The sequence below is a fragment of the Nicotiana sylvestris genome, chromosome 9, assembly GCF_000393655.2.
Source record: "Nicotiana sylvestris chromosome 9, ASM39365v2, whole genome shotgun sequence".
NCBI classification, from domain to species: domain Eukaryota; kingdom Viridiplantae; phylum Streptophyta; class Magnoliopsida; order Solanales; family Solanaceae; genus Nicotiana; species Nicotiana sylvestris.
In genome coordinates this window covers 880,981-903,928 of record NC_091065.1, presented here as the reverse complement: position 1 = coordinate 903,928, position 22,948 = coordinate 880,981, and the positions used below count along the sequence as shown (strand labels likewise).

The 22,948-nt window shown below is 38.7% G+C and overlaps 1 non-coding gene across 1 annotated transcript; it reads left to right on the top strand.

Annotated features, from left to right (window-relative positions):
* Positions 1 to 16,334: 16,334 nt before the first annotated feature.
* LOC138878781 (small nucleolar RNA R71) lies at positions 16,335 to 16,441 on the top strand. Its single transcript, XR_011402557.1, has one exon. It is a non-coding gene; the product is annotated as a small nucleolar RNA R71 (small nucleolar RNA).
* The last annotated feature ends 6,507 nt before the right edge of the window (positions 16,442 to 22,948 follow it).

Here is a 22,948-nt window from a genome sequence, read left to right as displayed (position 1 = left end):
GGTTCCAAACATATAGAATCAAAGTACTTGACTATCAAAGAGGAAGTTCAGAAACAAAGCGTATCACTTGAGTACATTAGAACTGATCTCATGATTGCATATCCGTTAACGAAAAGTTTACACCAAAGATATTTGAAGTACATATAAATAGCCTCTTGAAGATAAGTACAAACGTCTCCGTACCGATCCGTAATACTCTACTAGACCCGCTTATGACTCGTAACACCTATAAACCTAGAGCTCTAATACCAACATATCACGACCTAATTTTTCCTCTGTTGGATATCATGATGGCACCTAGTCTTAGGGACAAGGTAAGCCTAACATTACTAAATAAAAATAATAATAAAGAAAATCTAACAGTCTCGATATAGAAATCTTTACAAACAAACTTACAATTTCCCAAAACAGGTAGTACAAGTCGTAAGCTCTATAGAGTTTACTACAACTTCTAAATACAACTGTTTGGAAATAAGTAAACAGTGTGAATACAAAAAAATAGGAAGGTGACTCTGAAACTTGTGAACGTAGCAAGAGGTTTACCTTGAATCTCCACTGCAACGGTCCTTACAACTACTAGCGATCCAATACCTAGATCTGTACAAAAATTGTACAGAAGTGTAGAATGAGTACACCACAGCGGTGCCCAGTAAGTATCAAGACTAACTTGGTGGAGTAGTGACGAGAAACATTCAAGACACCTACTGGTCTAATAAACTGAACAAGTATAAGTATAGGAACAACAGTGCATAATTTCTACATAAAAACTACGCAATATGACTAACAATATAGTAACTACAATAAGAAAGGAAAAACGATAAGTACCAGTGGAATACCATAATAATAACATAGAAGAGTGAGCAGAAACACAACTTAAATCGAAATCACAGATACAACAATGACAAATAATAACTCAACAACTACGACAGCTCTCACATCATATTTTAGTCAACAATTTCACGAAGTACCGAACCTCGAATAAATTACAACTCACGAGTCTCAATACCTGAATTCTAACACTTGACATCATGTTCCCTCATCACACCTCATAACCGCATTGATGACTCGCGTGCCAAATAAAGTCATTCTCACATAGAAGGCTAGTAAATAAGGGTGTGCATCTATACTCAACAATATCAAGAAAAACCTCATATCCGATAAGGGTGCTTAGCTACGTGTATGCTTGTGCAAGTTTCCTAACATAGTTCATACCAGCTAGTGAGCATAAGGAAAAGATCGGACATCACGTCGAATGTTTGCAGAACAGGGGGATCTCCCAGAATACCGTTCCGTAGTCCAAAAGTAAATATGCAGAACAGGGGGATATCCCGGAATACTGTTTCATAGTCCCAAAGTAAATATGTAGAACATGGGGATTTCCCGAAATACCGTTCCATAGTCCCAAAATAAATATGCAGTGCAACCAACAGAGATAACAGTTACAACACGGCAGAAACCTCGTACATCACCACAATAAGTACAACGGCAACAATGACAATAATACAAAGTACGACAAGTAAATCAACTCAAGAACTTTAAATCACAAAGAAACGGTAGAACCAGTTCACAAGGAATAACCATAGTAATGAATGCTAGGCGTAAAGAGAACAACATAACCAGGGAAAACTAAAATGTAGCAATGATCCCACAATATATAATTCAACAACAAGGAAACTAACACAAGTCAAATAATTACAAATAACGCTATGTCAACTGAAATATAGGGTATCTAACTTCTTTTAAGGTTGAGCAAGTAGAAAGGTCATTCAACAATTTAATTACGGATAAGCAGCGGAAAGATAATCGCAAACTCAATTAAGACTAAATAATTATAGGATGAGATAATAATAATATTAGATAAAGATAGGCAGTTATGAAAAGATATCATGACAATAGAAGAGATAAAAATCTTTAGTTAAGTCAAATAAGAGTCAAATAGGTAATAAGAGTGAGTCATAAAGCAATTAATTCCAATTAAGCATGTAGAAGTAAAACTAGTAAATAGGAAACTTAGTCATATCAAGAACAACTTCATACTCAGTGAATATAACGACCTAAGAACCCTAAAATGCTAACTTTCCATAAATAAGTCTGAGACGCACTCGTCACCTTGCGTACACGAACTACAATCAACATAGAAGACTCAAATCCTAAGGGAAAATCCCTCACATAAGGTTAGGCAAGATACTTACCTCAGAAAAGACAAACAGATATTCTAAAATAAACTTTTCGGGTGAAAAGACCTTCAGACGGCTCAAATCTAACCAAAATAACTTCAAAGCACAAATAAAACTTATAAGAAATTATTCCAGATTATAAAGTCTCAATCTTTAACAAGATCCAAAAAACGGTCAAAAAGTCGACCTCCGGGCCTGCACCTCAGAACTCGACAGCTTCTACAAAAACCGAATACCTATTCCGATATGAGTTTAACCATACAAAAATTATCAAATTCCGATATTATTTCGCCCTTCAAACCATGATTTTTTATTTTGAAAACTTTCTTCAAAAACCAACATTTTCTTCAACTCAAAACACAAATTAAATGATAAAAATGAAGATAAAATCATGGAATATATTAAATACTAGGTAAAGAACACTTATCCAATAGATTTTCTTGAAATCCCCAAAACGAATCGCTCAAGCCTGAGCTCTACAAGTCAAAATATGATGGAAATGGCCTAACCCTCGATTTGAAAAACTTATATTCTGCCCAGATGTTAAAGCATCGCGAACACGGAAGGCTACTCGCGTTCGCGAAGAAGGAAAAATGAGTGCTTCCCATATGTGCTTCGCGAATGCGACAGGAGGCTCGCGAACGCGAAGAGGAAAGTGAGGTTGTCCAGAAAGAACCCTTCGCAAACGTGAGGGAAGGAGTGCAAACGAAGAACAAGGAACAAAACCTACACGAGCACGGGCGGCTAATCGCGAACGCGATTAAGGGAAAAACAAACCCTCGCGAACGCGATAGGTTGAACGCGAACGCGAAGAATGATTTCAAGGTAGTCAGCAGTAACACTTCGCGAATGCGAGGGGAACTTCGTGATCGCGAAGAAGTATACTAGAAAACCAAAAACAACAGTTCAAAAATTGGAGGAATTGACCTGTAGTCCACCCGAAACGCACCCGAGGCCCCTGAAACCCCATCTAAACACACAACAAGTTTTAAAACCTAACACGGACTAGCTCGGGGTCTCAAATCGCATCAAACAACGCTGAAAATGCAAATTGCGCCTTGAATCAAACTATGAACTTTCAAATCTTCCAACTTCAAAAACTCGTGTCGAAACCAATCAAATCAACTCTGAATGATGCCACATTTTGAATACAAGTCCCAAATGACATAACAGAGTTGTTCCAACTCTCGAAATCGCATTCCGACCTCGATATCACAAAAGTCAACTATGGGTCAAACTTCTTCATTTTTCGAACATCAACTTTTCCAACTTTCGCCGAAAGCCTCAAATTATCCTACGGGCCTTCAAATCCGAATCCAAACGTACGCCTAAGTCCCAAATCACCATACAAAGCTATTGAAATCATCCAAAACCCATCCGAGGCTATTTATACAAAAGTCAAATTCCGGTCAAATCCTCATCTCTTAAGCTTCCAAAACTATCTTCGTTCTTCTAATTCGACTCTGACTCATCTAGTAACTGAATTCAACCACGCACGCAAGTTGATACACATAATATGAAGTTGTTCAAGACCTTACACCGTAGAACAGAGCTTAAATTCTCAAAATGATCGGCCGGGTCATTACATCCTCCCCATCTTAAACAAACGTTCATCCTCGAACGTGCCAAGATTCGCCTTGAAGTCCTCAAATCACTGAACCCACACTGCCAACATACACCCATGGGTGATCCCACGTCACCCCAATCTACATAAGCCTGACGACATCATCTCAATTGCAATTTAGCTTTTCTACCAATACAGATAAGCCTCATACCCACAAATCCTCACCTTCTATTCATTTCTAGAAGACCCGATTCTAAATCCATATCATGTATCAGTCTCAACCAGCTACATCAAGTCATGAACACACCCACAAGGTACGACTACACAATACAACACACCACACATAGTCCCATAATAACACGTTTTATCTTAATAGCTACTCGAAATCAACCCAGCACTGGCAATTAGCCTCATATCTGATAGGAACCCATTTCAAACCTTCACAACACTGATGATGATACAAGAACCACCGGCATACACCCCGCAAGCTAAAACTCAAGAAGCATAGAATGAAAATGACTGAATATGTAAAGAGAAACTCATAAGGGAACTATCAAACAAGCCCGACAGGCACAACTCTTTATCAGTACTAACCTACAAAACAATATAACAAATAAAGAATTAAAGCATATGAACAAATCACAAAGACCTCATCCTGATATAACTTCTATCGCGGTACACAACCCGGTTCGAACACATCAAATCACATGAAATCACTAGAGTCCCGCCCTCAACTCTAAATAACAAGTAGGATATATATCAAACCAACTGGAACCTTTCATTAGATCAATTCCATAATAATTTGCAACAAGTACTAGCTCCCACACCGGTGGAGCATAAAAATCACAGCTCATAACTAACATACTCAGGAATCACATCAAACCTACCGTAATGGATAACAAAAATTTTCTACTAGTCTTATAACTCTCAATAATGAATAAAAACAGACGATAGACACGGGCTATCACTCATAAAATCTCCCAATAGGGGCAAACACGCAAACAGAGTGCCAAATCATGAAACGCACCCATAAGTGGAGCAACAAATAAGGGAACTCACCCCGATAAGTAGAATTGTAATGAAATATAGATGATGTTCCTTTATAACAAACCGAAAGCACACATGTATAACATTATCTAGCGCAACGGCCTCAAGCCTACCATAAGAAACACATCAACGGGTCGGGCCACCCCCTTTTGGGCCCCCTCTACTCGCCTGAATACCTAACTGCGACACATCTGCCCGAAGTCTAGACAATCTTTCACCATGTGGCTAGTATCTCCACACTCAAAGCAACCCCTCTGTTGATGTGGATATAGGAACTATGCGATACGAGTACTCTGATACCCACGAACACCTGAATCATTGTGCGAAGATGAAGTGCAAACTGAACTAGCTGACCCACGAAACATCTACAATGTCGCACCATGCGTCCAAAATAAGGACCAGCAGATCTCTCCGGTCTATGAGGCCTCCTTGCCTCCTTTTACTCTCTCTCCTGATCTCGTCTGTCCTCTCTCTCATGATCCCACATGCCCTCTAACCGGCGAGCGATCCCTACCACCTGCTAAAACAAAACATCTGACTCCAACTCTCGAGCCATACTGAACCGAATATCATGCATGATCCCCTTAATGAATCTACATACTCGCTCTCTAACTTTAGAGACCAAGGCAAGTGTATGTCTAGCCAAATCACTGAATCTGACGGCATTTTCTAATACTAACATAGTGTCCTGGCGCAGCTGCTCAAACTTCGCATGCCATGCATCCCAAAGGGAATGAGATACAAACTCTCTAAAACCATCTCTGAAAACTGAACCCATGTAAGTGAAGCTGCATCGGCCGGGAAACCCAACTCATATACCCGCCACCACTGATAAGCCTCTCCCTAAAGCTAGAACGTAATAAAAGCAACCCAATCATCTCAACAATCAACAATACCCATAGTGCGGAGAGTGCGATGACACTCCTCTATAGAACCCCATACACTCTTTAAATCCAAACCACTGAATGTAGGAGGGTCATATTTCTTTAACCTTGCAAGTCTAAGATGCCCTTCCTCAAATGTTGTTGGCCTGACCATGGGCTGAACTGGAACCACAGGCTGTGTCGACATGATACCTGGAACCTGACCAACGTGAACTCACTGCTCTTGAGAGTATGCGGTGGGAGTCTGAATCCCTCCTCCAGTTTGTGAAGTAGTTGGTGCAACTAGGATTAACCCCGCCTGAGCCAATGTACCAAACATGCTCAGGAACTGTGCTAAAGTCCACTGAAGTCTGGGGGTAACAACAGGCGCCTCCAGTACTTGCCCCCCACCTGGAGCTACCGGCGGCTCCTCAATTGTTGCTCTGGTAGGTGCTCTAGTCGTGGAACATACTCCTCGTCGGCCTCTGTCTCTGCCTCTAGCGAAACCTGCTCTGGGAGCAACGTCATCGATAATTGCAGCTCGTGTCGTCACCATCTATGAGAGAATGGAATGATAAAAGTTTAAACTCCGAGATAAATAAGCCCACACGATAGGAATGAAAGAAGTGAGATTGTCCTAATAGTTCCGTAGCCTCTCGAAGATAAGTACAGATGTCTCTGTACTGATCCGCAAGATTCTACTAAACTCACTTATGACTTGTAGCACTTATGAACCTAGAGCTCTAATACCAACTTGTCACGACCCGATTTCCCCTCCGTTGGGTATCGTGATGGAACCTAGTCTTAGTGACTAGGTAAGCCTAACATTTACTGAATAACAATAATAATAAAGAAAATATAATAGTCTCGATATATAAATCTTTACAAAAAAACTTACAATTTCCCAAAATAGGTAGTACAAGTCATAAGTTCTACAGAGTTTACTACAACTTCTAAATACAACTGTTTGGAAATAAGTAAGCAGTGTGAATACAAAAAAATAGGAATGTGACTCCGAAGCCTATGAACACAACAACAGGTTTACCTTGAGACTCCACATCAACAGTCCGCACAATTACTAGCGATCCGATACTTGGATCTGTACAAAAATTGTACAAAAGTGTAGAATGAGCATACCACAACGGTGCCTAGTAACTATCAAAACTAACCTCGGTGGAGTAGTGATGAGGAACAGTCAAGACACCTACTGGTCTAATAAACTGAACAAGTATAAGTATAGGAACAACAATGCATGATTTAGATATAAAGACTACACAATATGACTAAGAATACAGCAATTACAATAAAAATGAAAAATGACAAGTACCAGCGGAATACCATAATAATAACACAAAAGAGTGAGCGGAAACACAAGTTAAATCTGAAATCACAGATACAGCAAGGACAAATAATAACTCAGCAACTACGACTGCTCTCAACTCAGATTTTAGTCAACAACTTCATGAAGTACCGAACCTCAGATAAATTACAACTCACGGGTCTCAATACCTCAACCCTAACACTTAACATCATGTGCCCTCATCACACCTCATAACTTAACTGACGACTCGCGTGCCAAATAGAGCCATTCTCACATAGAAGGCTAGTAAACAAGGATGTGCATCTATACTCAACAATATCAAGAAACACCTCTTATCTGATAACGGTGCTTAGCTACGTGTATGTGTGTGCAAGTGTTCTAACATAGTTCATACCAGCTAGTAAGCATAAGGAAAAGTACGTACATCACGTAAAATGTTTGCAGAATAGGGGGATCTCCCGGAATACCTGATGTCGTCCAAATCCACTACTAAAAAGTAAATGGTCACGGTCGCATGCAATATAATTTACCCAACTATGAGTCGGGGTCGAATCCCACAGAGAACAATATGTAGGCGATTAGGAATATAAGAAAATTATCACTTATCGCGCAATGCCAAATGCTTAGAATATGGTTTGGAAAATATTTATATCTAAATGTGGAAATATAAACTACCCTAGAAAGCAATTAAAATGAGCAATGGATACAAGTATGGTTGCATTGGGATTACACTCAAGTAACGATCCAACGTATTTCATGACTTTACAAATATGAGCTAGTTTATGCTAATTAATCCCCCGTTGTTGATTGCCTTAGTCGTATGTTTCTTATAGCTATGATTTTGTTGTCTCTATCGATCATGAACTCTCCAGCTATCATAACTCTCTCTCAAGTAATTATGATAATTTACTAGACGCACTCTCTCAAGCTACGCTAGCTAGATTCACATTACAGTTCACTTAGATTGCACCCGCGGTATCGTTATCTCTACTCCAACCTCTAAACCCTCGGTTATGACTCTCGCCTATACTCCGGGAGTGATGTTGTTCAAACAATTACCTAAATATGCACACTCTCTCAAGAAGATACATAATAAATAGGCACGGCTAATTGAGGATCCTTTCAACTAACCAAAATCAAAACATAGTTGAACAAATAGAGATTAACAACCAACTCAAAACTATATTAATATAACAACAAGTTCATCCACAACGGTTTCATCCAAAACCTTAGATTACCCGGTTCACTACTCATACTAGTGTTCATTCAATACATAAGTACAACAAGGTATTTAATCCACACTTTAAACAAGAATATTTCCATAAACAAGATTCAAGTGTTGGATAAAATACTACACACTTAGATATACAATAAAAAGCAAGGAAATGAAGAAAGCAACATAAATGGGTAAGAAAATCTTAACCACAAGTATCAAATCTTCAAAACCAAAGTGTGTGTGCAAAAGCCCTAGCTTCCAACCTTGTTCTCTCAAGCCATAAGAATTAAAAATATGCCAAAGATCCCTAATATATCTGCTTGAACGAGTATAAAAATGGTTTGGGGTTAAGAAAATGTGAATTGACTAATATGCCCAGATCTGATGCATGTCCTCCGCATCTGCGGAACAATTCATGCAGATGCAGTTCCGCAGATGCGGATTACTTATTGCAGAAGCGGCGTATAGAGATATTCTTGGTACCGCAGATGCGCTACCGCAGAAGCGAAAATCCACTCACAGATGCGGGGGACCTGTACAACTCTGTAATCGCAGATGCGGTGCAAAAGGCGCAGATGCGCCACCGTAGAAGCGACATTATAACCGCAAATGTAGTTTCTTGCATGCTCAGCCATTTCCATAGAAGCGATCATTTTCTCGCAGAAGCGGGGTCGCTCTTGCGACCATCCTTCCACGGATGCAGAATCACTGGGGAGTTTTTGCATGATTCCACCCTTTTTTGCTCAATTCCACTCCAATTGAAATCAAATCACTTCCTGGCATCATTTTCCTGAAAATCTAACAATACACACCATAAATGACCTCATATTATAGTTAAACGACATAAAAGCTAAGGAAAAGATACTAGATTGAGTGGTAAAATCACTACTCATCAATACCGTTCCATAGTCCCAAAGTAAATATGTAGGGGGATCTCCCAGAATACTATTCCGTAGTCCCAAAGTAAATATGCACAATAGGGTGATCTCCCGGAATACATTTCCGTAGTCTCAATGTAAATATGCAGAACAGGGGGATCTCCCGGAATACCGTTCCGTAGTTGCAAAGTAAATATGCAGCACAGCCAATAGAGATAATAGTTACAGCACGACAGAAATCTCGTGCATCACCAAAACAATTACAACGACAACAATGACAACAATACAAAGTACGGTAAGTAAATCAACTCAAGAACTTTAAATCATAAAGAAACGGTAAAACCCGTTCACAAAGAATAACCACAGTAAATAATGCTAGGGGTAAAGAGAACAACTTAACAAGGGAAAACTAAAATGTAGCAATTATCCCACAATATATAATTCAACAACAAGGAAGCTAACACGAGTCAAATAATGCTATTACAACTAAAATATATGGTATCTAACTTCTTTTAAGGTTGAGCAACTACGAAGGTCATTCAACAATCAAATTAAGGATAAGCGGTGGAAAGATAATCGCAACCTCAGTTAAGACTAAACAATTATAGGATGAGATAATAATAATTTCAGATAAAGATAGGTAGTTATGAAAAGATAGCATGACAATCAGAGAGATAAAAATCTCCAATTAAGTTAAATAAGAGTAAAATAGGCAATAAGAGAGAATCATAAAGCAATTAATTCAAATTAAGCATGTAGAGGTGAAACTAGTAAATAGGAAACTCAATCATATCAAGAACAACTTCATACTCAGTGAATATAAGGACCTAAGAACCCTAAAAAGCCAACTTTCCACAAATAAGTCCGAGCACGCACTCGTCACCTCGCGTACACGAATTACAATCAACATAGAAGACTCAAATCCTAAGGGAAAATCCCCCGCACAAAGTTATGCAAGATACTTACCTCAAAGAATACAAACCGATACTCTAAAATGAACTTCTCGGGTGAAAAGACCTCCGGACAGCTCAAATCTAACCAAAATAAGTTCAAAGTACAAATAAAACTTATAAGAAACTATTCCAGATCATAAAGTCTCAATCTTTAAGAAAATTCAAAAATCGGTCCAAAAGTCGACCCCTGAGCCCACACCTCGGAACCCGACAAATTAAACAAAAATCAAATATTCATTCCGATACGAGTTCAATCAAATAAAAATTATCAAATTCCGATACCATTTCGCCCTTCAAATCATGAATTTTCATTTTGAAAACTTTCTTGAGAAACCAACATTTTGCTCAACTCAAAACACAAATTAAATGATAAAAATCAAGATAAAATCATGGCATATATTAAAAACTAGGTGAAGAACACTTACCCAATCGATTTAATTGAAAACCCCACAAAGAATCTCTCAAAATCGAGCTCTACAAGTCAAAATATAATGAAAATGGCCTAACCCTTGATTTGGAAAACTTATATTCTGCCCAGATGTTAAAGCATCACGAACGCGGAAGTCTACTCGCGTTCGCGAAGAAGGAAAAATGAGGGATGCCCAGATGTGCTTCACGAACGTGACAGGAGGATCACGAATGCGAATAGGAAAGTGAGGTTGTCCAGAAATAACACCTTCGTGAATGCGAGGGAAGGAGTGCAAACGAAGAACAAGGAACGAAAACTATGCGAACACGGGAGGCTAATCGCGAATGCGATTAAGGGAAAAACAAACCTTCGCGAACATGATAGGTTTAACACGAACGTGAAGAAGGATTTTGAGGTGGTCAGCAACAACACTTCGCGAACGCGAGGGGAACTTCGCGATCGCGAAGGAGGATACCAAAAAACAGAAACAACTGTTCAAAATAGGAGGAATTGGCCTATAGCCCATCCGGAACACAGTCGAGGCCCCCGGGACCCTGTCTAAATACACAAACAAGTTCTATAGCCTAACACGGACTTGTTGGGGTCTCAAATCACATCAAATAATGTTGAAAATGCAAATCGCACCATGAATAAAACTATGAACTTCCAAATCTTCCAACTTCGAAAACTCGTGCCGAAACTAACCAAATCAACTCTGAATGATGCCAAATTTTGTAGACAAGTCCTAAATGACTGTTGCTCCCAAACGCACACGCAAGTATATGTTGTCAACAAGTAATATAATGATAAGTTGAGTATCGAACCCACAGAGACTTGTATAAACTACTCACTAAATCACTAAAATTATTATTCAATCCAGCTAAAATCAAAATCCAATAATATGATTATATTATACTACGATTCTAAATAATAACTAAATTATCAAGTAACGAGTTGATTGTTGTGTATTCAGTAGAGACAAGTATTCTAGGGTTGTGATCGATTCACCATTCGTATTGTGTTCTAATTAACTCTCCCTTTCATATAATTCACTCATGGTTGTTAATTAATCGAGAAATGCTCTCACAACCTTCTCCCGAAGTACCACTCACCTATTCTCAATAAATTAACGCCTGTATTCCTATGAAATCAATCTATTAAGACACATTAAGATTACGATATTTAATTAAGCACGGTGATTAGGTATATTCCTATCCTAACCACAAATCCGCTCCCCTTAAGGGTTAAGATCATGCTCTCTTCAATTCTTCCCTAATCTAAATACGGATTTCTCAAGCATAGCATAGATAGTAAATAGAACTTAACTGCTGGCCAGACAATTAAGCAATTAAAAACAGAATTGAAGAAACAACCATATATTGGTGCATTATAATCAAGGTCAAGCTAATATCAAACAACAATATTCATGGCTAAATCACAACCCCAGAACAATGGGCGTTTATCCACTCATGATGTAATCAAACAATTGCGTAAGTGTTTAATCAACTAGAAATACTAGAAAAAGATGAAGAAAGCTGAGAATTCTCCGCTTCCTCATGATCCCTTGTGTATCTTTCCTCCCAAAGTGCGTCCTTCCCATCAAAAATAGGTTTCGTCTTGCTTTTATACATGGTGGGTAGGTCTAGGGCCGAGATAACCTTGTCCCAGGCGAAATTGGAGAAAATTCACATCACGGGTGCCCTGGCTAGCACCAGGCGCCCTCCATGGTGCTCCAATATTTTTAGCTACTGTTTTTGGCGCCACAGCGAGGTGGTGCCCAAAGTTGCAAGTTTCCCGGTTTCATTCGGTTTGGCTCAAATCTTGTGTGTTTCGTCCCCAATTGCTCTCGAATCATTCCTACACATAAAAACACTTCAAATTAATATAAATCAGAGCATTTAACATCCCAAATTAATGAAACAAAAGTAAAATATGAGGCGATATGTATAGAAATATATATGCGTTAAGCTAAACACCAACACCTCACACTTAGACTCTTGCTCATCTTCGAGCAATGGGACAATCTACTACCCTCCAACTACGTACAATTATCAATTATAGAGGAGCACTTTAACTTTTAACCACACATTATACCCTTGACTATGATCAATACGGCACACAAGCATGAACACACAAAAATTCACATTCTTCCCACTTAAGCATGCCCAAGTATAATAATTCAATTCAATCAATTACAACAACCTAATTGTCACCACCCAACCTCAAAGGCCGACTTGCAACCACTAAGCCCTCTCAACTCACGCACTTACCCAACAAGAAAGTTTACAACATTACTAATCATTCATGAGATCATGTGCCCTCACCAACAACCAAAAGAGTGAATATAGATAATCCACATATTCAAATATACTTTTGAATATAGATTAAGGACATCGCACAATTGAACTAAATTTGCTCACTCTCACAAAGAGTTCATATGCATCCCATGGTTATACCATAAGTTTGTCCGTAGTGTATATCTCTACTAATTTAAGCTAGCCAAATCTAGGATCAATTAGAACTTTAAGGTTGTAATGTAGTCTAAGGACCGGGTATGGTACATTTAGAAATAGTGACTAATCCTCCTAAGCATTTTAATACACTACATTCACAATTCAAGCACATCTTCTTCTCAACAAATTCACTTGCCACAAACCATAGACAACATAGCCCTTTTTTAATTAAGCACTTCTATACTCACACTAGCACAATCGATAATAATTGGAGGTGTGTGTTTTTCTACATTATTTGAACTATCATATTTTTTCTCTTTTCTTGCAATTTTTCTTTCTTTTCTTTCTTTCTTTTTCTTTTCTTTTCTTCACACACTCCATACTTTAAAGTTCATTATCTAGTGACCTTTTGATTTCAGCTTTAGTGCACCAACAGGCCCTTCCATGGTTCCACTCAAAAGCCACTCCTCAATATCTCACCTTAGTTCTTTTAGCGACTAAGTGCCTTAGGAGGTAAAGGTTCAATCAATATCCAATTAAGAACAAAATAGGGGTATGGCTTATAATGTGGGTGCCAAAAGAAAAGTCTATAGGCTCAAAGGGGATAGAAATGGAAAATTTTATTTTTATGTGACAAGCACATCCATGATCAAGCAAGAAAATGCCTACGTCATCTCCTAGATTAGCACAACTTACAATTTCGCTTCAATTAACAAACAGGGCAAGTTCTAGACTACACTGGATAGCACAGAAAATCGCAAATCCTCACACACATGTTGCACATGACTCAATCAAGACGGTTATGTTCAACTCTCAAGTCAAGCAAGAACACATAATTGAGAAATTTAAGCAATATTGCACTATGTGTCATACGAGTCAAACAACTGAAAAAGGGCGTCACAAAATAGGTTATTTACTTTACTTAGGCTTCACAATTCAAACCAAATAAACGGGAAAACAAGATGCATGTGCATCAACCATGTCAATGAATATCTCAAAGCGACTCAGTTTCTTTCTAAACTACTCCTAAAAATATAAATAAAGTACACGATTCGAGCTACACCCTTGGAAAAGAACCGGTGCCCAAAGAAAAACCAAGGGATACTACCTAACTATCCTAAAAAATAAAAAAATCTTTATGGTGTTTTTAATCGGACTTTATCCCTCAAGAAAATTGTCCAACAAATCCATCGTTGGGAAAAGTCTGAGCTTTTTCTATTTTTTTTCTTTTTTCGTTTCTTAACTAATAAAAAAATTTATACAATTACACTTCAGAAAGTAGTTTCCCCACCCTCACACTTATATTATGAATAGACCTCGATGCATGATCCTAAAAAAAGGGTGAGAAATACTCCCTAAGACCCTTGCGGGCCTAGTTCGGACATGATCCTCAATATTAAGGGTCAGGACGACCCCATACTTAAGCTCAAACATGCTCCTTAGCTTCAATTTTGGGTACTCAAACTTCCCCTACTCTGCAAAATAAAAACAACACAAAACGTGACACTAAAAAAATAATCAATAAATAAAAGATATACAGGTTGGGTTGCCTCCCAACAAGCGCCTTATTTATAGTCGTGGTATGACTCTGCTACTCTGCTCAAGCTGGGCGCTTTCTCTTCTTCTGTCTCCCATGAAGTCTAGTATTTTTGCACGCTCTCGGAAGGTCTCCTCTTTCATCTATGGCTCTTTTCTCAATCATCTTTACATGCTCAGCTGGAAACACCACCTCCTCTAACTCCGTTATCCCATATGGATCACTATAATTCACTTACTGACTCTGCTCTATTCCCTTCAATTTGACCACAGTAATCATGCACAAGTCCTCATAATGCTTAGGGAACTTAAGTGCATTGTACACATTAAAAGTGACCTCATCATCGTCAACTCTCATTTTTAACTTCCCTTCCCTCACATCAATAATTGCACCACCAGTAGCTAAGAATGGTCGCCCCAAAATAATGGGCACTTCCTCATCTACCTCGTAATCAAGAACAATAAAATCAGCAGGGAGAATAAACTTTCCCACTCGAACTAACACATACTCAATAATTCCTTCTGGCATGACTAGTGACCTATCTGCTAACTGTAAAGTGATTGTAGTAGATCTAAGCACAGCCAACCCAAGTTGCTTGAACAAAGAGGATGACATTAAATTTATACTAGCCCCTAAATCACACAGGGCTCTTCCAACTTCTTGTTTTCCAAGAGACAAAGGAATTATAAAACTCCCAAGATCCTTCAACTTAAGAGGAAGTTTACTCTGAACTCTGGAATTGCACTCTTCAGTAAGTGCAACTGTTTCGAACTCTGCATGTCTTCATTTGTTTGCCACAATATCTCTGAGATACCTTGCATACTTAGGCACTTCCTACAAAATTCCACCAAAGGCAAATTCACAGTTACTTGGCTCAAAATATCTAGGAATTTCTTGTACTTAGCATCATCTTTTTGCTTCTGCAGTCTTTGTGGAAACGGAGGTGGTAGCCTAGTCTCAATTACTGGCTCGGGTCCTTTATCATCTTTCTCATTCTCCTCAATTGGCTTGGGAACTAATTCTCCCTCAGGATGAGCTGTATTCTTCTTTTTCTTTGGAACTTCTTCTAATGCTCTTCCATTTCTCAAGGTAACCGCATTGACTTGAGTTTTAGATTGGGCTTCATATCACTAGGAAGAGCCCCTACTGGTCTGGTATTTTGGGCTATGGCAAGTTGGCCCACGTGGTGCTCTAAATTTCTCAGTGATGCGGCTTGAGCTTGCTGATCAGCCATTATTTTTTGATTGAAAGTTTGTTGATCTGCTATTAATTGTTGATTGAAAGTTTGTTGATATGCTATTAATTTTTGATTGAGGGCTTGCTGGTCGGCCATCAATTTCTCCATTATCTCCTCAAGGCTAGCTTGTTATTCAGCCTGAGGTGGTCTGGATTGTTGTTTAGGTGCTTGAGGCCGGTATTAATTCTGATTGCCTTGATTTCCACCCCAAGAGAAGTTTGGATGATTCCTTCAGTTAGGATTGTAGGTGTCCCCATACTGATTTGTTTGGCCTCGATTTGCGTTACCCATAAAATTTACAAACTCTGGATTTGCTGGGCATAGATTGCTCATGTGACACTCTTCACATACTTCACAATATATTTGAACTTGTTGCACTAGCTGGGCTTGTTGCTTGTTATTGATCATGGTCATCTGATTGACTTGGTTGGTTAGTGCAGAGACCTGTGCTGACAATGTTGAGACAACATCTAATTCAAGAACCCCTGGTGATTTTTGTACCATGTTCCTACCCATCTCTCCTTGCCAACCCGAATTGCTTTTGGAGAATTTGTTCAATAATGCATAAATCTCATCAAAGCTTTTCTCCAATACTTGACCTCCAACTGTAGCATCTACTACAATTTTTGTTTGGGGATGGAGCCCTTCTATGAAAGTGTGAACTAACACTTCATTCGTCTGATTGTGATGAGGACAGCCTCTGAGTAGCCCCTTGAACCTTTCCCAAACTGAGTATAAAGATTCTCATTCTTTCTGTTTGAAGGCAACTATCTCACTTCTGATTTTTGCAGTTTTGCCTGAACGGAAGAACCTTGATAGAAATTTTCTTGCCAAATCATTCCATGATGTAATGGAATTAGTTGGTTCTGCCTTTCGCCATCACTTAGCTTCACCCAACAGAGAGAATGGAAAAAGTGTGAGCCTCACATAATTTGGAGTGACCCCGTTAGTGTAATAAGTATCACTAATCTCCAAGAAGTTCATAATATGTTGTTGTGGATCCTCGTGTTGAAAACCCGTAAACTGCTAATTTGCATGAAGTAGCTGGATCATGCTCTGTTTCAACTCGAAATGCCCAGTGATTCTGGGCTTCACTATGCTGGAGGTAACATTAGTAATACTGGGCATTGCTACCTTCTGAACAGCCATATGTTGCTTCTCTGCCATGTTCACAGGAAATTGGATGAGTGTTTGAATATTGTTTGTATCCCTTACTTCCCTCAACCTCCTATGAAATGTTTTCTCAGGTTTGGGGTCAAAGCCGTTGAGTCTCTCCTGGCTTCTGACCCTACGCATTCAAACAAAGTTTCTGAGATTAAAGCAATAATCGAGTAACATTAGACTAGACGAAATAAACAATTAAAGTAAAAACTAGAAAGTAGTTTATATTCAAGCTCCTGGCAGCGGTGCCAAAAACTTGTTGCTCCCAAACGCACACGCAAGTATACATGGTCGACAAGTAATATAATGATAAGTTGAGTGTCACACCCATAGAGACTTGTATAAACTACTCACTAAATCACTAAAATTATTATTCAATCCATCTAAAATCAAAGTCCAATAATATGATTATATTATACTATGATTCTAAATAATAACTAAATTATCAAGTAATAAGTTGATTGTTGTGTATTCAGTAGAGACAAGTATTCCAGGGTTGTGATCGATTCACCATTCGTATTGTGTTCTAATTAACTCTCCCTTTCATATAATTCACTCATGGTTGCTAATTAATCGATAAATGCTCTCATAGCCTTCTCCCGAAGTACTACTCACCTATTCTCAATAGATTAACGCCTATATTCCTATGAAATCAATCTATTAAGAACGCATTAATATTTCTATATTTAATTAAGCACGGTGACTATGTATATTCCTATCCTAACCATAAATCTACTCTCCCTTAAGGGTTAAGATCATGATCTCTTCAATTCTTCTCTAATCTAAATACGGCTTTCCCAAGCATAGCATAGATAGTAAATAGAAATAGAACCTAACTGTTGGCCAGACAATTAAGCAATTAAACACATAATTGAAGAAACAACCATATATTGGTGAATTATAATCAAGGTCAAGCTAACATCAAACAACAATATTCATGGCTAAATCACAACCACAGAACAATGGGTGGTTAGCCACTCATGATGTAATCAAACAATTGCATAAGTGTTGAATCAATTGGAAATACTAGAAAAATATGGAGAAAACTGAGAATTTTCCGCTTCATCACGATCCCGTGTGTATATTTCCTCCCAAAGTGTGTCTCTCCCATCAAAAATAGGTTTAGTCTAGCCTTTATACGTGTTGAGTAGGTCTAGGGCCGAGATAACCTTGTCCCGAGCGAATTGGAGAAAATTCACGTCACTGGCGTCGTGGCTAGAGCAAGGCGCCCTCCAGGCACTCCAATATTTTTAGCTACTATTTTTGGCGCCACAGGTAGGGTGGCTCCCAATTTCGCAAGTTTTCTGATTTCGTTCGTTTTGGCTCAAATCTTGCGCGTTTCGCCCCCATTTTCTCCCGAATCATTCCTACACATAAAAACACTTCAAATTAATGTATAAATCATAGCATTTAACATTCTAAATTCACGAAACAAAAGTAAAATATGAGGCGATATACATAGAAATATATATGCTTTAAGCTAAACATCAATGACATAATGGAGCTGTTCCAACTCTCGGAATTGCATTCTGACCCAGATATCACAAAAATCAACTATGGGTCAAACTTCTCAATTTTCCAACATTCGCCGAAAAGCCTCAAATTACCCTACGGGCCTCCAAATCCGAATCTGGATGCATGCCTATGTCCCAAATCACCGCACAAAGCTGTTGAAATCATCCAAAATTCATTTCGGGGTCGTTTACACAAAAGTCAAATTCCAGTCAAATCCTCACTGCTTAAGCTTCCAAAACTAGCTTCCTTCTTCCAATTTGACTCTGAATTATCCAGTAACTGAATTCAACCATGCACGCAAGTCGGTACACATAATATGAATCTGTTCAAGACCTTACGTCGCCGAACAGAACTTAAATTCTCAAAATGACCGGCAGGGTCGTCACATTAATGTTATGTGATTATTGGCCCAAATAGGAGAATGTTAGATTTTTTCTAATTATTTATGTGACCCAATAAACATAAGCCTATAATTAGTATTTAATGAATGACAAATCATGTCCGTTGGATCGGTTACTTGATGGATGTACCCGATAAAGTTAATTATTATATAAATTGGTCATCAAAGTTACCATATTTTATTCTTTTTTCCATCACTAAAGGAGGCAGTAACGAAAGCTAGGTCAAGTCGGGAGAAACCAATTTCAATAAACGCTTCCGCTTTGCGATAATGGCTTCCGCTTCAGGTATGTCTTCTATAACGATTTTATGTAGGATTATCATGTTTAAAATCCTAGTATACGCTAAAGTTTATGTTTACATATGGTATCCGAGCCTAAATATTTGAACTGTTTCACTTTGTGACCTAAATGGGAAAGTGAAGAAAATCAATTTTGGAAAGTCATTGTTGCTCGCAAGTCCTATGTGATGACCCAAGAGGTTATCACTTGTGTTTAAAATGAATTCTACATTTCGAGGCCTTAAAAAAGATCTTTTAGCATCACCTCAATTTGCGTGTGCAATCTGGGCACGTATCCAGAAAGTTTATATGTGAAAATCTGTAAAATAATGATCAAATTTGACTATAAAACGAATAAATTTGACTTCAGTCAACATTTGGGGTAAACGGATCCAGACACATGATTTGACGGTCCCAGAGGATAGTAGGAAAATATGGAACTTGGGCGTATGCCCGGAATCGAATTCCGAGGTCCCAAGCCCGAGAAATAAATTTTTAAAGAAAATTATTTTCTGAAATTGTTTAAAGGATTTTGGAAAGGAATTTTGATTAGAACATGTTGGTAGTGGGCCCATATTTTGGTTCTGGCTCCCGGTACATGTCTTATATGTGGTTTAAGATAATTCTGTAAAGTTTGGTAAGAAACGGAATCCATTTGAAGTGATTTGGACCTTAAATGCAAAATTTGGTGGTTAAAGAAGTTTTGAGAAATTTCATTGATTTTGAGGTTTAATTCGATGTTTATGATGTTATTTTGGTGATTTGATTACACGAATAAGTCCGTAGGATATTTTTGAGGTTATGTGTATATGTTGTTTGGAGCCCCGAGGACTCGGGTGAGATTTGGATTGTCCACGGGATGCATTTTGTACTTAGAAAAATTGCAGGTTTTCATCTAATGTGCACAGGTCTGCAGGCTTCGCAAATGCGAAAATAGGACCTGGGCGGGCCTGATCGCAAATGCGACCACTTGGCTCGTAAATGCGACATTTTTTATCGCAAATGCGAAACTCCAATTTTCCTGAATTTGCGAACCCTACTTCGCATTTCCCCAACCTAGCAGAGGTCGGGGTTCGCAATTGTGAACCCATGTTCGTAATTCCGACATCTGAGACCTGCAACTTTTATATTTAGACAAATTTTAATCCATTTTTCATATTCTCTCAAACATAAATACACTAGGGCGATTTTTCAAAGGCTTCTTCTTCTCCAAATCAGTTGTAAGTTATTTTTAACTAGTTTCCTTCAATCATTAACATCTTTTAACATGATTTCAACTTAAAATCAATCATTTTCGTGGGAGAAATTGGGTGTTTTGGGTAGAACCTAGGTTTTTCAAAAACTTGGCGATTTGGACCTCGATTTGATTCTGATTTCAAAACAAATCATTTATTTGGGTTCGTGGGGGAATGGGCAATCGGGTTTTGGTTCAAACCTCGGGTTTTGACCATGTGGGCCCGGGGGAGATTTTTGACTTTTTGGATAAAACTTTGGAAAATCATTTTCATGCATTGGGGTTGATTCATTTAGCGTTTATTGGTGTAATTAAGTAACTTGTGGCAAGATTCGAGCGAATTGGTGGCGGAATCAAGGGGTAAAGTTGTAATTAAAACGTGAATTGTTATCGTGGCATCGAGGTAAGTGTTTTGTCTAACCTTAGCTTGATGGATTAGGAGTTGTGTCCTATTTCCTACTTGTTTCTTGTTGAGTACGACGTATAGGCATGGTGACGAGTATCTATATGTTGGTGTCGAGCATGACCGTGAGTCTTATATTGTGATTTACATGACTTTGTCGTATTATCCATGCCTTGGTGAAGAGTTCTATTTATTGTGTAAAGTTGTGAAAAGAATTGTGACCTATGAACATGGAGTAGCGTTGGATCAAGTTGTATAACGAAATGCGAAAGTATAAGCGATAATTTAACCTCTAGAGCATTGGCTTGAGTTGTGAAGTGAATTGTGAAGTAAAAGTGAGAAAGAGAAGAGATCATTATGTTGCCCCCCCCCCCTTGCTGGTCTATTGTTGCTTTATTTGTTTTTTCCATTGCCGGGATGTTGGTGTTATTGATGTTGTTCCCTTGCCGGGATGTTGGTGTTATTGATGTTGTTCCCTTGCCGGGACTTGATTGTTGAGTTGTTGTTCCCTTGCATTGTGTTCCTAATTGATATTACGAATTCTTAGGTTGATAATTCTCTGTGTTGGGCAAGGATTATGGTTATTCTCAGGAAATAAGTTTGGTTATAGCTGAGGTAGTTAGATGTTGGAGTAAGTTTGGTTATTGCTGAGGTAGTTAGATGTTGGAATAAATTTGGTTATAGCTGAGGTAGTTAGATGTTGGGAAAAATTTGCTTACATCTGAGGTAGTTTGATGTTGGAACAAGTTTGATTATAGTTGTTTCTCCCTTGTCGGGACGTAATTACTTATGATGTCGAATCCCTTGTCGAAATATTGTAGACCTTATTGATCCCCTGGTCGGGAATCTTGTTATGATTTTTGATAATATTATATATGGATCGGGTTGCACGCCGCAACAATATTATATGTGGATCGGGTTGCACGCCGCAATAATATTATATGTTGATCGGGTTGCACGTCGCAACAATATTATATATGGATCGGGTTGCATGCCGCAACAATATTATATGTGGATCGGGTTGCATGCCGCAACAATGATATATGTGGATCGGGTTGCACGCTGCAATAATGATAAATTATATGGATCGGGTTGCACACCGCAATAGTGTTATTATATATTGGGATCGGGTTGCGCGCCGCAACAATTATTGATACAAGTGTGTTTAGTTTGGATGCTAGTTTCTTTCGTTTTGCTGTAGATTCTAAGTTGCCCTTAAACTATTACTCTGGATTTACTATTAATACTGGTATACCACTGCAGCATGTTTCTCCCTCCCATCTTTACTTGCTTATTCCTGCTTTACTTTCCGTTGTATAATGTATAACTACACAGGTTTATTTGGTAATCTGGTCCTAGCCTCGTCACTACTTCACCGAGGTTAGGCTAGGCACTTGCAAGCACATGGGGTCGGTTGTGTTGATACTACACTCTACACTCTTTTGTGCAGACCCCAGTGTTGTAAACTTTGGAACGCAGTGAGATTGTTTATTCTTGTTCATCTGGCGACCCAAGGTAGACCTGCAGGCGTCCGTAGGCCTTGGCGTCTCCTTCCATCTACTTTTCTTGTTTCTTACATGTATTTCCAAAGACAGTGTTGTATTTATTTCTTTCAGACATTTATATGTAATATTCTTAGACCGTCTGTGTAACTATGACACTAGTTCTAGGTAGTCGAGACTCAAATAGTTGTATTAGGTATTCATGTTCAGATAGCTTATTGTTTTTCTTCCGATTATACTAAATTCCGCTGTTTAAATGTTATTTCTTCGTAATTATTAAAGAATAAAATGGGTAAAAAGGTAAATTGTTCAAATAATTGTCTTGCCTAGCGCACATTAGTAGGCGCCATCACGACTCCCGAGGGTGGGAAATCTGGGTCGTGACAAGTTGGTATCAGAGCTCTAGGTTACATGGGTCTCACAGTTCACAGACAAGCTTAGTAGAGTCTGAGGGATTGGTACGGAGACGTCTATATTTATCCCCCAAAGGCTATAGAGTTAGGAAAAACTTCACATTCATTCTTTCGTGTCGTGCGATTTTGTTCTCTCAGTGCTAAATTGAAACCCCTACTCTTGTCCTTTCGCGAATGGTAAGGTCACATACTGCTTCGTCAGCCGAACAGTAGCACAGATCGGTGATAGATCAGTTACGTCATCGGAGGCTTTGTGGAGGTTGGATAGGTTTCACCAAGCTCTTCACTACTAATTTCAGTGGTGCATCTTCTGAGGATCCCCAGGATTTTCTAGATAGCTGTCACGAGGTTCTTAGGAACATGGAGATAAGTGAGACCAATGGGGT